Genomic DNA, 15,143 nt, shown 5'->3' on the forward strand with positions numbered 1-15,143 from the left:
TTGTTGTTGTTGTTGTTGTTGTTGTTGTTGTTCCTTCAGCAGGTTGCTCATTTTCCCACCACCCACTACTCTAGAAAGCAACAGTAATAATGACGGTAGTGAGCTGTCAGCGTCTGCTTCATGGGAAGCGAGTTTCCGTTCACCGAAGCGGGGATGAATTAGGAAAAAAAAAGGAAATAAATACAAAAGTGAATAAACTTTTCTGCAGCCCTCAGCGTAAAATTGGCAGGTATTCTTTCCCCTATCTCTGCTCGGTACATTGCACAAGAATCGAAAGCTGAGCGAGTTGGTAAATTTTTGGAATGTAGTGGCCGCATACAAAGGGCAAGCGACTGTGGAAGGCCGTGTTGTGTCTTTCACCATTTGTTGTACTTTGTGCACTTCTAGTTTCCTAAAATTGATTTTTCCTTTTTTTTTTTGGAGGGGGGGGGGATTTGTGTTATGCCATTTCGCCTGGCACTCTTAATAGGAGACCTAATCCGGAGTCCTCCACTGCGACATACCTTATAATTAAATGGGGGTTTTGGCACGTATAACCCCATAATTTAATATAGTTAATAGGAGAGCACCCTGGAAAGCAACCTGAAGATCTCATCACGCTTTTGAAGACCCGCGGAAATAGTATAAAAGCTTTCAGAACTTACTGCTTCCTCGGCAATCACTTAAACAGCCCTCTTCAAAGTCCGCTTGAATTTGGTTTTAGATTACGCCTTTCGTTTGGCGCAAGATGGCCTTAGTTGCTTTTGCGCCAGAAAACCCCACAGAACAACAACTTTCTTTTCGTTTTTCGTTATTTACTTATTCCTGATCCTCTTTTTCGATCCGTCAGTCTGTCTGTAGTCAATATTTCCCCTAGTATCACATTGTAACCCGTATATTTTATTACACGATGACGTATTGGACGGGGCAATATTATGTCGTGTTTTGGGGCGTACCTTGGCGCCTTTTACGCAGCGCACAGCCGTAAGAGGTACAAACGGCCAGTAGCACTATACGAGCTGAAACTTCTAAAGTAAATGCACGCACATGTGGGCTGCGCCAAATGATACCTTTGCGTGGCATACGCCCTCAATGCACCATCACAATGACTTCATATCATAAATGCGTTTGCAGTTAACTAAATCATGGAGTTTAACGTCCTGAAACTGGCAGAATGGGTCATGAGGGATGCAGTATTGGAGGGCGCCGAGTTTTATTTTGATCACCTTGCGTTCTTTAACAGGCACCCAAAGCACGGTACGCTCGCGCTGTTTAATTCCTCCTCCATCGGAAATGTTCATGACGCTTAGTTGCTCACTTTAGTACGATTTTTTTTCTCCACTACATTGATTAAGTGGAAGTGCTTGACCAAGACTACGCTACGTCTCTCGTGTCTCTCTGTTCCGTCATGTACCTCCCTATATTGTGTATTTAGCTCGCCAGTTAGACTGATGGCCCCTGCCTTATGAGTTGAGTTGAGTTGAGTTGTTGTAGGCTACTGGTGGGATTAGCCTTGCAGTTGCTGCCGGCAATTGCTCCACCGTAGCGACACTTAAAATAAGTAAATCACATAATCAGACACAGACCTCACAAAATACAAATGGTCACTCCTCAGTTCACCATGTGGAGGCCAAATCTGTGTCCTGTAGGTAATTTAAGAGAAGGCGAGAGACCTCCTTCCTACACAACCGGTTCCCGCGCGGGAAAACAATGTCTTCAAAAGAGCTGTGAGGGACTCCTGTCTTCTTGAGGGACCCGAATAACACCCTCCTTTCCGCGTTATACACTCTCTTATACACACTCCCTTGCTTCCCGTGCCCGATATGACATGGTAGTTGTTTTTCCTGCATCGCACAAGTTATCCAGCATTTGCCCACGTGTTCGAGGCAGGGTCGAGGTGTACTCTCAGCAAAGTACCCTGCAATGTCAAGCACAACTCAGTAGAACGTAAAACAGGCAATGTATATAAGCTGCCCTTTATCGTGTGGACGGTGCTACATAGGTAAACCAGAAAGACGGATAAATTTCCGATAACAGAACATTAAAATGGCAGAAAGAACAACCAACCGGCTCACCTTAACCTACACTGTTGCGTATGCGGCTGTATGCCGGACTTGAGTAAAACTAACATCATCGCGAGACATAAAGATAGTGTAACCCGCTTGACAATTGAAACTTCCCACATTCAGAAAGCACAAGACAGATGCACCAGCTATCGAAAAATTGGATTAAGAGGAAAATAAGTAGAGTACCTTGACAAATGGTGAGCGCGTTGACTGTATGTGCACGCGGAATGGTTTGGCGTACGCAAAAAGCATGATTATCTGTTTTTCGCATGACTTTTTTGTCCTTGCCCCGTGATAATTCTTCCGATATATCTCGCTGGGCTTTCCCTAAAAAAAAAGAAAGTTATGAATCAGCGCTCGAGAGTGTCTCATGTGCCTATGGTCTGAGTAAACGTTGCGCTGTTCATTTCCCTCATGTATCCGGGCCAACTCTCCCAAATATCTGCTCTTATACTGTCAAACTGGCACGCCGTGGCACCTTGCAAAAAAGTGCTCACATTTTCCCCATCGGATGCTGATGGGAAAAAAATGCAAGCGAAGCGCGAATCGTGCGACAGAAGCTTTTCTCTACCTTAAAGGCTCTCCACAGAGCCTTTACTTCGGCGCATTTCAAAGCGCGGAGCTTTCTCGATATGGAAAACCATTTTCGGAACACTCCACGAGCCGCCTGCGAATCTGCGTCTATAAGTTCGAGGCATCCCCTCGAGTCTATAACCTATTTCGCAACTGGCAGCCGGTTTAGCCACTGCGTCCCTCTTTCAGGCACGTCGTCGTGAAAGTCTGGAACTGACCAAATACATTTCTGCACTAGGATATTCGGTGCCGGTCTTGTCGAGCCATTTCTCCTCGGATTTAGGTGCGTGTCGGAATTTAAGCTCCCCTCTCATCGAAATCGGTGCGGGTTGTTCTTAGGTTAATTTTCTTCTTTTTTTTTTCTGTCAACTTTTCTGGGATCTAAAACCTTCTTGTTCGTGTTGTTCACGACGCTCAGCATGTTCGCTCCCATCTTTGTTTTTTATTCTTTCTTTCTCTTTCTCCACTACGTGCCAAAATCAAAATTGACGAAGCTCAACTACTGTACTAAAGTAAAACATTCTTCTTTTTTTTTGCCGCTCATTTCCTCGAACCTGAAGCCCGTAAAAGCACTTTTTCCGTCGAGAGGTATTTTGTGTTACGCGAACAGCGGGTTCCCGACAGATATAATGGCTTGTTCGGTTCGTGGGCCGAGGTAGTTTAATATGTTTCGCTGTAGCGAATAGAAGAGAAAAAAAAAACTGGCGAGCAGACAAACAAAGACAGATTAGATAGGTGGAGGCCCTCTCCAGGGCGGAAAATCGATATTAATCTATCTCGCAACCTCTCTCTACCGAAACCAGCGGAACGTCATGCGTACTTTGTCTTCGTTTTCTTTTTTTCTTCCCCCTTTTTTTTTCAGCACACACGCTCCTGTGGGATCTCGCCTATCGCCTACTCGTTCTGCGTGGATATGAACGTTCATGAAAGATGGGTACACCAAACAAAGAAAGGCGCCGGAGGTTTCGATTACGTAGGTATTTCCCGCTCTTACCGCGAAGGTAGATTGGTCGCTGTAAATAAAACGCTTTTATTACGTCGTTGATTACTTTTTTCCATTTCCTTATGCAAGCTAATTTCGTTATTATTGCGTCAACCTGTCCCATATCTTTGTTTTAGCGGAAACCACAGAGATGTCGCTGTGTTCGGAGTGTTTAAAACTGGCCTCTTTTTTTGTGGCGTCTAAATGCTTACTTTCTTTCATGACCTCAATAACATCGTTTCAGTCAGCTTTCTGATAAATGTCATATATAAGCTTACTTTGATAATTCCAATCAATGTCCTTTGTAAGTTATGTTCGTGCCGACTGTTAAAATTTGCTATATATATATATATATATATATATATATATATATATATATATATATATATATATATATATATATATATATATATAACTGAAGGTAGCCTGCTCCGGACCACCGCCAGTAGCACTTCCGTTCCTCGAAGAAGCAGAACGTGTGTCGAGTGAGCTCGCGAAAGCACTTTAAACGTGGTTTAAATCACGCATCCGGGACCTAACAGAGGCACGATGTAATGTTAACCTATTTCTGTCACAATTCCCGCTAACTCTCCATGTTTATTTTTTTTTTTCGAATTCGGGCTATTTGATTCTTCAGACAAATCAAGTTACCGCAGAAGATGCGGCTGTTCAGTGACTATAGCGATAGTATAGGCACAGACAGGTTTGCGGATATATGGCACTGTGCATTATCTACGGAAGAAGTGTGACGTTTCGGCACATCTCGACACGAGACGCCGAAAAGACTTCGGCAACAAACGCGCCCTGCCACCAGGCGACGAAGGAAAGCGACACGGCACTACTATACCACCGACCTTTGGACCACCGACCTTTGGCGTAAACCTTTGGACGCGATATATATATATATATATATATATATATATATATATATATCGCGCGACATTTTTCAAGCCAAATTATAGCTCTCCGATACGCACACGTTGTCGCGCGATATATATATATATATATATATATATATATATATATCGCGCGACAACGTGTGCGTATCGGAGAGCTATACTTTGGCTTGAACACGCCGCGAAACTGGGTCGAGCGACAGCGCCGGAGAGTCTCCGAGCACGAAGAAGACGGGGCGCGATATAGCCGCAGAAATCAATTCGCTTTAATAATGCGACGATGCGCTTGGCGACGTACATTTGATGCGGTGAGGATATTTAGGCAGCGTTTGTTGTTTCGTTGTGTGATTCCGTGGAGAGCAGAGCCCGACCGGCGCATCTGTCGTGGTTATGCGCATATACGTGGCTATACGTATCATGCGTCGACTTGCTATATGTGTGCTGTCCTGTGCTAAGCCATGTCGTATGATTTCTGTGAAATAGAAGTCTGAGGGATAATACCTCGAGAAAAACTGCTACTGCGGTTTAGAACAGAAAAGTGGTTCATAGTCTAGCTCAAGGAGGTGGCTCTGTTGAGAATCAGCTAACTACTTTAAAAGATATAAACTTGGCGCTACAAGCGCTGATAGACAATTTGGTGACATTGAGGTCTGAAAATGACATTGCGATTTTGCCCTTCTGATATTTGAATTCACCCTGTACAATTGCAATGAGTGTAGCACTTGGCCATGAAAAATGCTTGTCTTATACCCTGTCTGGAGGATAGGCACGAATGACATCACGGACAACGAGGAGCTGCTATGGCACAGTATTGGTGGATCAAGAAAAAGGGCCCTCGAATTTTGGCACACCTAAGGGGGCGAGTTTGTTTACATGGCTAACACCTTTAACCTTAAGGCTATAAAAAAAAACATCCTTGTGTTCATGAAAGCGAGCGCAAACTGCATGAAGCCGTAGTTGAAAGGTGCAATATTTGTGACCACCGTGTGAGCCGCGAAATATCCGACTAAACAGTTTAGCAACTACGGCTATTAAAGATTATTTCATGCAGTTTTCGTCTTTCATTGCAGCTATCATAGTGTTTACTTGCTGCAAAAAGTCGCCCTAAAAGAAAACTTGTCCACTTCAGCGATTCGATCTTACCCTTTCAGGGTAAAGGTGCTGGTCATGGAACAAACTTTCATCCCTAATAAAAGGGCACAAATTTATTTGTGTGCGATGGTTCGCCCCTGTATCTTACGGAGCTTTTACAACACGTTCTTTTTACATCAAACATGACAACAACAAAAAAATTCTGGGCCGGCAAAGACATCGCAAACCTGAACTACTGCAGCAACCTGAGCTGCTGCAAGCGGAGTTTCACCGGCTGAAGCTTCACTGCAATGCTTCTTGCGCGATAAGGGCATTGCCATTTGAACGATTTCTCCGAGAGGCGCAAAAGCCTTCTCTAGCGTTGTGTTCTCTTTCTTGGCTTTATTCCTCGTTACAGGTGGAACGAGGCACCTCTGTAGGCTGAGACACAGTTACTAGCGCTAATAATACTAAGGGAAAAAAGCTTGTACAGGACAGAGCACTAGTCTGGACAGAGCTAGCAGTCTATCCTGTCCCAACTTCTTCCCTTAGTCTGAGTAGCGCTAGTAACTATGTCTCATCAAATGCGCCAATCCCAATTAGCCCAACTTCCTGCGTTAAACCTCTGAAGGCGTGCTCTTGCTATGACGCTGAACGGAATGTGCTCCGTGGAAGCCTGCAGAAGAGGTACTTTCCACATGCGAGGTTAGAACGCCTCGTGTATCCAGCGAGATTCACCATAGCGGGCGAAGAAGTTTATCTTATTATTTTGTTCGCCAGCAACAATTATTTTGTTGGCAGTCAGGTGACGTGCTTCAGTGCTATTGCAAGAGACGATCGGGTGCAGCTATTGTCGGAAAAATTAGAGTGTGTTAGAGTGTGTTAAAGGTCCAGCTCAACCTGACAGATACATGCCAAGGAAACCCGCCCTTTGGGGATATTCTCATAGTTTGCGGCCGCCATGTTTCCCCTGAGGAGAGCAACAATGCGTTTCAACAGTTAAGTCGACAATGTGCATTGGAGACACGCATTTCAAGCGCCCCACACCTAATGGACATGTAAAATGCACAGGAGGTAAAAGTAATGTGTTGCGCATTCAAGGCTTACTCGCCCGCAGAAAAGCCCCAGGCACGTGCAGTCGTGAAGAACTGCAATGCGAGAAAGTTAGGGCTAAACTGACTTGTTAGAAAGCATTATTTTTGTCGCGTCGCTTTCAAACCTCGACGCGAAGTCGACATGTCGGCCTTTACGCGTAAGATGTTGCCCTAACCATTTCTTACAGCTACTTTCAAGTCGCAGTGACAGGAAAGTAGCAGTACAAAATCGCACTATCGTTATTCATTCGTAGGAGGCCTTATACTTCAAAATTTGCTCATCGCGTTTCATTAGTCCACGGCAGTACATTACCTTTTACCAACGCACCAAGCTTTCTATTAGATCAACCCATTCTATCGTTGTTGCGTGCCTAATTTAAACGTATTTCTTGACGTACGTTATTGTTTCCATGTGTTTCACTTCTGATGCAACGGTTATTTTCATAGTATATCCATATTCATAATATAGCGAGTTTATTATATTGGTGTATTGTTGATGCCGGTTACAACATATGGCTTGTTTATACGCATAATAACTAGAGAGATCGAGTTCTTTCTCAGCGACAGTATCACATTTATCAAATTACAGCTCTCATAATGGGTATTCAGAGTACGAGTGAGTGCCTGTACAACGACGATATATTCTCACGCTGAGATTCGTAAAGTCTTTCAGCAAGTAGATCACGTGTTTGAAACTCTCCAACCGTTTGCTTCAATATACGGTAAGAGGAAACAAAGCGAGTGAAAATGAAGCTTCACAAGTTTGGACCATTGTCGTCGATTCAATCGCTTCGATAGAATTCGGCTGGCCATTTGACTGCAGCGTCTTGTCCACCAATCGCTCTTGCCCTGCTGTCGCCGCCGCTAAGAAGGAAGATCGACTAAGAAAAAAAATTATTTGATTTGATTATGTTTAAAAGCCAAAAGCAACTGCAGAGATTGGAGAGACGCAGTAATGAAGCGCTCTCAATTAATCCTTGTCATCTACGGTTCTTTGCCCTTAGCGTAAACTGAAATACACGAGCGTCTCGCGTGCTGCCACCACAGCCAAGAATGAAACCCGCTACCTCGGGCTTAGCAAAAGAACGCCACAGACACTAAGCAACCGCCGCCGGTAGAAAAAAAAAAAGAGAAAGAGAGGCGCGGGAGCACAAGAGCGCTACAGGTACTTGTCCAAACGATGGACCTCTTGGTCTGTTCATGATTTCATTGCGCAATCTCAGTGCGGCTAGTGGCGCCATCTACAGGTGGGCTTCAATCAAGGTCGCAGCCTGCGGCAGACGTTCTGTCGCCTTACCTGCTCCGTATGGTCAAGTCGTTTCGCTGTTCGGATGTTCACCATAACAACACTCTAGAAATTCGCACATGTCAACCAAGTAGCATCGAAAATGTTCTTCTGTTAAGAACAGAAATAAGTATTGGAGGAAATGTCGCTTGAGAATATTTCGGCGACCATGAGCAGTTCGAGCGAGTTGCCCATTATGCAACGCTCTTGATTGGTTTTACACAAGTGGCGCCCTTCCAACTAATAACCTCCTTCGCAATTATTCAGCTTCAAGATATTTGCTTCTGCTTGCCACGAGTTCCTCGCCTTCGAAACATCTTCTGTAACGTACTCGCATCGGCGAATAACGTTGTCGTGTCGCGCATATTGGGTCCCGTCGGAGGCCGCTCGGACGTTTCCGAAACAGCCCGAACGCGTCGGCCATTCAGAGACAACGCGCTCACTAGTGACGAACCTCGTAGCCACCGAGACGCGAGGTGTCGCAGGCGTTAACCACGGTTTTAGAGCCAACAGCTGTTGGACGCGCGACGTCTCGACCCCCCCGTCCTCCCGCGCTCGAAACATGGCTGCTGCTGCGGTCCCCCACTGTACGACAAGCGCCGCCGCTGCCGTGGTCGCCGGTACCGCGCTGCCCCCGAACGGCGCGGAGCAAAACGTTGCGGGGCCCTTCTCTGTTGTTTTTCTCCAAGGCCCCGGCGCTCACCTTGGCCTGTTGTCTGCGCTTTCGGCCCGAGTTCTTGGTCCTCAGATGGCGGCCCGGCGTCCTCCCGAGCTTCCCGTTCGTCTTTCGAGAAGGCCCTCCGCTCGGCGCGAAGAAGTAATCAGCGGCGGCGCGCTGAGGACGAAGTCAACGACTGCTGCAACTGGCCCGGCCGAAGTAACGGTGCTCTAGTGCGCGCCGTCGCCGCCGTAGTTTCGTGGGCGTATAGGGAGCGGGCCTCCGCCTCGTGGGGAAGGAAAGGAAGCGGTGAAGGGAGGGATACTTGTAAGAAAGAGAGAGCAGAACGACAAAGAGAGGGCGGAGCGGACAGCGAGAGCAAGGATGTCGAACAGGCAAAGACAGGAGTACAACCGTCGGGAGGAAGGGAAAAAGGAAACCGAAAATATTGGGGAGAAGGGAGAGGACTTCCAGACAAGGTTGCGCAGAGCGTCCGCGCATGCGCCGTTGCCGGGGCGACGCGCGAGGGTGCGTGGGCGCGCGCTCTCTCTCGCTCTCTCGGCTTCCCTACATATCGTCGCTCTCCCCACTTCAGCAGTGTACCTAGGTAAAGGGAAGACAATCGTTTCCCTCGGAAGGCGCTTCCGCACCGGTGCCGTCGGTGCCTCACGATGATCCAGAGCCCCTGTCGGACCGGAAAGACCACAAAATCCTGCGCTTGGAGCCTCCTGGAATTCGACCGTGCTTTCGCCGTGCCCTTCTCCCTAATCTCTTGCCATCGCCTAGGGCTCGCCGACAGCTCCTTATTGGCAATGCGCGAACATCGTACGCATCGCGAGCGCATAGCGTGTCACTCTTTTCCTGCGAACTGATAAAGAATTCTCGCGAGTGCAGATGTTTACGCTACTGCGATAGCTGCGACGCACTCGTGACTCTCTTGGATGTGTGAGGAGTCGTTGCCGGAGACGGCAGTGCTTGTCGTAATAAATTCAATACTCCACATTCCCGCCGTTGTACATCCTTATTGTCTTCAACCCAGAATTGCAGGAACTGCTCTGGCGGAGGCCGCTATGCGGCACAACCAAAAAAAAAGGAAACATGTTACGTAACGTGGAAATGATCGTCGCTAGTGCGTTTTCACTCGCCTTTCTCTATGCTAATGCGCAGAAGCGTGTCACAGTTCTCGTAGCTCCACCCTGAGCGCATTGAGTCACCGGACAACAGGATATACGGAAGCTCCCCTAACTTTACTCCACTACGGGAAGCTCCACTACCTTGTACCTGCAACAATGATTTTGCTGGCTCTCGCAAATCGCGCCGAAAAGCAAAATGAGACCACGCGATTATACCACGTGCATTACAAAGAGCAATGATATGCGTGGAGCAGACTCGAACTGCGCGCGCAGCTATTGAGATAGCAGTGCAACACCAGTCAGTCAGCCCAGATATGGCCCGTGAAAGAGAGTTTTGTGATCCCTATGGGATTGTAGAATTGAAATTCCCGATACGCGTTACTCGTGAATATTCTGACCCGCTACGGTGCCTTAGCGGCTATGGTGTTGCACTGCTATATGCACGACGTCGCGGAATCCAATACCGGCGGCCGCATTTCGATGGCAGTAAAATGCAATAAAAGAAGATAAATGTGTCCCGTGGGGGCACGTTAAAGATCCCCTGCTGGTCAAAATTATTCCGGAGTCCCCCACTACGGCGCGCCTCAGAATCAAATCGTGGTTTTCGCATGTAAGAACCCCAGAATCCAGTATCGTAGCGGGTTCAATGCAAAGCCATGGCACTCTACTAAAATACTTCCGTGCGCGTCCTTTAGTCTTTCGAAATAAATCAGAACGTCAGAAACAGCAACGACTATCTCCGATTATAAATTTATTAGGGGAGTGCGAATAGTGATTCTTCAGACCGGATCGAATACGAATCGAATACTTTTCGAATACTTTTCAAACAGTTTTCGAATTATGAATAGCCCTTATCAAATCAATACAAAAATATGCTGTCATTGTATAGTACGTTATGAATACTTGTTTATGAAAACACAAATGGAGCATTAGGAGCAAATAAGTAGTTTCTTCCCTTGCACAGGGCTCGTCAGGGATTGCGTATGGTCGCTCTACAACGTGGAAAGTATGACTACGGAAGTGACGTAACCTGCTCTATTACGCAAGTTCTGTTTTATGTCTATGCTATGCCCGCGGGGGCGAAAATTTACCGTACTTTCGCACCAATTTTATGTTTACTTGGGCGCAGTTGACGCTTTCAAATATACGAAAGGTAGTGGAAAAATATTTGCACTTATGAATAGTGACTATTCAATCCGAAGACCTAATTGAACAGGACACTATTCAATTTGTTATTCGATTGGTTCGAATATTTGCACACCACTAGAAATTTTCCCTGCTTATTTTTCGTTTAGAATGTCTCTGTCGGACTTTTCTTGTAAAGGCATGTTTCAGGATGTTTTTCTGGAAGCGTCTTTGTGAGCACGAGGCTTACAAAAAGAAGCAAGCTTTCATTAGATAGTGCGCTGAATTTTCAAAACATTGGGAGTTTCCCTTGATTAAAGAACTTCCAGCAGTGACATTGCTACGTTGATATTCCTTTTTTTTTTTTTTTTAGTACGCCGAAGAGAAATTGCAACACATTCCATAGGCCGTGTGCTTTTATCCCTCGAGCAACACAGTATTCGGAGAAACGCAACATGGGGATCGATTATGATGTAACCGTATCAATATGATCGTCTTGGCTTTCTCGTTCTAACCACTCTGCTTATTATTAAACGACGAAGATAAAATAACTCGCACAATGCCAAGTCCAAAGCGCACCTAGACTCTGTGTGGCGCCCTTGCTTTGGTGGAGTTGCTTTGGAGTTATAGCATCTGGCCCGGTACTATGTGGCAACGCAATTACGTTGCACGTCCACTCGACACGCCCGGCACAGGAATCGTCAATCAGGCACAGAATGCTGATCCTTGCGTCGCGATGGTTCACTGAACCAATAATCAAATCTTCGATGGAACGGGATGCAATAATGAAGTTAGCATTCGGTAACCGATGCCAAGAATGCAACAATGCCGCGCTCATTGGAACTGTGGACGGGGGAGGGGATGGGTCAACTGACCCAGAAGACCGCAAATGATTACCTACGTGCTTGTACGTATATTCGTGTTGATGTTAATGGGCTTTTCTTAAGTGTTAGCGTCACTACGGATCAGCCGCGTACGTTCATGTGCATTTGTTGGTTGGTTTGATTGCTTGTGTTTGTTTGTGTGTGCGTGTGGAGGGGGAGGGGAAGGAGGAAGGGGAAGGAAGGAAAGGGCACGCAAGCGTGCCAGCGTGAGTGCATCTGTCCGTCCGAGCTATTTCCCAGCTCTTCGCATTGTGCGGGCGGTTCACTTTTGCTGCTTTTCGAGCTCCTTGACAAATGGCGAGGAGCTCCGTGGAGCACGCACCCAAACTTAACGCTTTCGCCGATGCGCACCAGCGTAGCGTGCATCCCGGTTTCGCTGAATCCCTGTGCGGCGAATGAAGCAACGCTCTTCACCTGTGCCAACCCGCGCGAACACGCTATCAGCATCGCAGCAGTGTGATGCGCGTATTTTTTGCTAGTTCCATTTGTTAGGTTAGATGCGCTCTCGTTTGCACGTACTCCCGCCGTGCTAGTGACCATCACCTGTGTTGAGAAATGGGGATTGAGCAATGGTTGAGCATTCACACCGCGCGTCTGGTTCTCCTCGCCTTTTGTTCTTTTGTGTACCTTAGTTAATGCTGACAAAAGCCTACATGCCTTCCCGCGAGATGCCGTTGGCGCGAGGATGCGTGCTATAGAGTGTTGTTGTTGTTGTAGCCTGTGATGCGTGTGGTTCTTCGACATTGCAGCATTTTCGATGCACCGCGCGTGCTCAGCATCTAAAACACGGTGTCTCTGGCAGTTCGTAAGGTTGGGGCACCCTATCGTGCTACATATGTTGTATTTTCTCAAGTGTATAGCAATGCCGCAACAAAGTATGGAAAATCTGAAATCCCCTCTTAGCGTCAGCGTCGCCTGGGGAGGCGAGTGGATAAGATCACAGTCGACGCCACGTCGAAATGCATCTGCGTCCATGTATTATCGCCGAAGTAATCTACTCATTGAATCTACTCGATGTGGGTGTTATGCTCGCCTCCACTGTACGTCTACCTCTGTGCACGTGCTCATTCCTATCTACTTTTCCTATATCAATTATTTCACCCATCGGGTAGGGCATAGCAAACCGAACGCTCGTCTGGTTGACTTCATTGTCTTTACTCTTCTTGCTTTCTCTGTTTCTCTCGCAGATTTCAACACCACCTACATCGTAGCCGTGAAACGAGCTTATGGTTATTGCTCATTGGTAAACGTTAAAACAGAGCCGAACGCTCAGTACAGCACACCAAGAGATTACAGGTTTACCTGTACAGCGAGTTCCACTTTAGGCGTTTGTTCCATTCGTCGTAGATAAGACACAAACCGCTTTGTAATCGGTCATTTTTCATTTCAACGGAGCAGGAACCAAAATGGCTTCCCACAAACAGTTGGGCGCTCTCTGCACTCGGCATTCGTCTCTCGTAATAAACAAGCTGCGACCGACCTCGGACGTTATTTGATTTCGAACACGACAGGGTGCGTGAGAATGGCCTATACACAGGCGGTGCCGCGAAGGAAAGGACGGTCAATATGGGTATCCTCCTCACTCTTCCCGCCATTTTCTTCATTTTCCTTCCTCACACGCGTCGGCCCGCCACTGCCTCGGTCCCCATTCGCGCCAAGACAACATTCAGGCGGCCGTCAGAAATGCGAATATGGTTTCCCTCTCTCCTTGAGACGGAATTGGTCAGTGCGATTTCTTCGGTGCAGTTCTGCTTTATTTTTACAAGACATGTGTTTGGCGAAAGAAGCAACAGGAGATGACGCGAGGTCATCTCCTTCCCGTCTTTTCCCCGTCATTGCGCGTAGAAAGGAAATCAGGAAGAAGGGCGACGGCGGGCGATCCTTGCAACTTATTTCGCTCGAAGCTGGAGCGCAACTTCTTTGGTGACCCGAGACGTGAGCGGAATGCAGACAAGATGCCACGTCTCGCTACCCGTGTGTCAAAGAATCATCGGAAGAGCGGGTCACATGAGGCCGGCCTATGTGTTACACGCGGTGTCTTAGCAACGTCACGTGCGGTCCGTGCTCTCGTCACTATTGCGTCATTCGTTCTCATCGCCGTCCTTTGTCGACTGCTTCGTTGCGCTCAGCCGCAAGATGGCAGGCTCGCAACGCTGTACTCCTTTCCCACGGTACGTAGCTCACTGGCGGCGTCATCGCACGCGCTGCGATCCAATTAGGGTTCATCGAACTAGTTTATAGGCGGCTTCATTTGCGCTTCCCGCTTTGAGCGTGGCTTCCCTTGTGGCTTGGTTTTCGTATTTCCTTACTCGATGGCAATGTTTTCGTCTTTCTTTCCCCACTTATGGGACCTTTCGTTCGAAGCACTGACCTGAAATTCTTTGCACGACGTAGTAGAACTACGGAAGGCTGAAACAGTCATTGTATGAGCGCAAACCACTGTTTTGTTTTCGCTAACAAATAAAGAAGATGATAAAGCTAGCACACAGGTCTTGAAATGGGGCAAGAAACGTGCCGCGCACGCTCGGAAGGTTTTATTCTGGAAAATATATCATTGTCGTTCCAGAAGTGTGGTTTCTTGAAAAAATGTAGTGAAAGAAGTTGTTACGAAAATTATTCTACTGGCTCATTACCTGTCGTACGCACACCTTTACACTGTTTATATAGGAACAAAAAAAGTTTTTTTTTTTCTTTTATTGCAATACAAACAGCACGAAAGAACACGTGGCGCAGCAGGCTCTTATTTGACAAATCTACAGGAGACGTCACTAGCAGAGATGATGGTGCCGTTTCGAATCGTTGCGTTATTTGCGCTTTTTCCTTCCGACCTTCCAAAAAGGCTCTAAGCTTCCTGCTGGTATTATTACGAGGCTGCTCAAGCGCGAGCTCAAGCTTTCGCACACCAACGGCACAGCTCGTGCATTTAAGTTGGTACCGGGGCACGTAAGCGATGTGCATGGCAAGGCCAATGTTACGAAAAAGTATAGTGCATGCTTTTCTTGCGCTGCGTTATTTCGGTAAGAAATTATGCATACCTATTTTGTTACTAACAGTGCCTACATCGTGCAATTACTGGCTGTTCCATCTCATATCACGCCTCGAACCCCAAGGAATCTTTTGAACCGTTAGGGCTCAGATAGACACAACATCGATACCACATAATCTGCGCGTCCGAAGCTTCCGAGCCGTGGTGTTTGTTGAATTGGCGTAAACCAGCTCGGACACGGAGCAGGAGAAGCCCAACACGTTTGAATCTGCAAAAATCCAAGTCTCAGACTTGTCCTGTTCGCCCATTAAGCATAACATGCAAGTCTCCTGGTGCGCCAATATTTGCGAGTTTCGACACTATGATAATTACAGTCACTTTACGAAACGTTTTCGGGGGTCGATATGCACG

General features: G+C 46.9%; 1 protein-coding gene across 1 annotated transcript in view; it reads right to left on the minus strand.

Moving 5' to 3' along the window:
- The window catches only part of LOC126521954 (uncharacterized), a 48,402-nt gene extending 39,542 nt beyond the window's left edge, over window positions 1-8,860 (minus strand). Inside the window, exon 1 of the mRNA XM_050170704.3 lies at window positions 8,650-8,860. The gene's annotated coding sequence lies outside the window, so the exon portion shown is untranslated. The remainder of the gene's footprint in view (window positions 1-8,649) is intronic.
- Between the last annotated feature and the right edge of the window lie 6,283 nt (window positions 8,861-15,143).

This window comes from Dermacentor andersoni, chromosome 6 (assembly GCF_023375885.2).
Source record: "Dermacentor andersoni chromosome 6, qqDerAnde1_hic_scaffold, whole genome shotgun sequence".
Lineage (NCBI taxonomy): Eukaryota > Metazoa > Arthropoda > Arachnida > Ixodida > Ixodidae > Dermacentor > Dermacentor andersoni.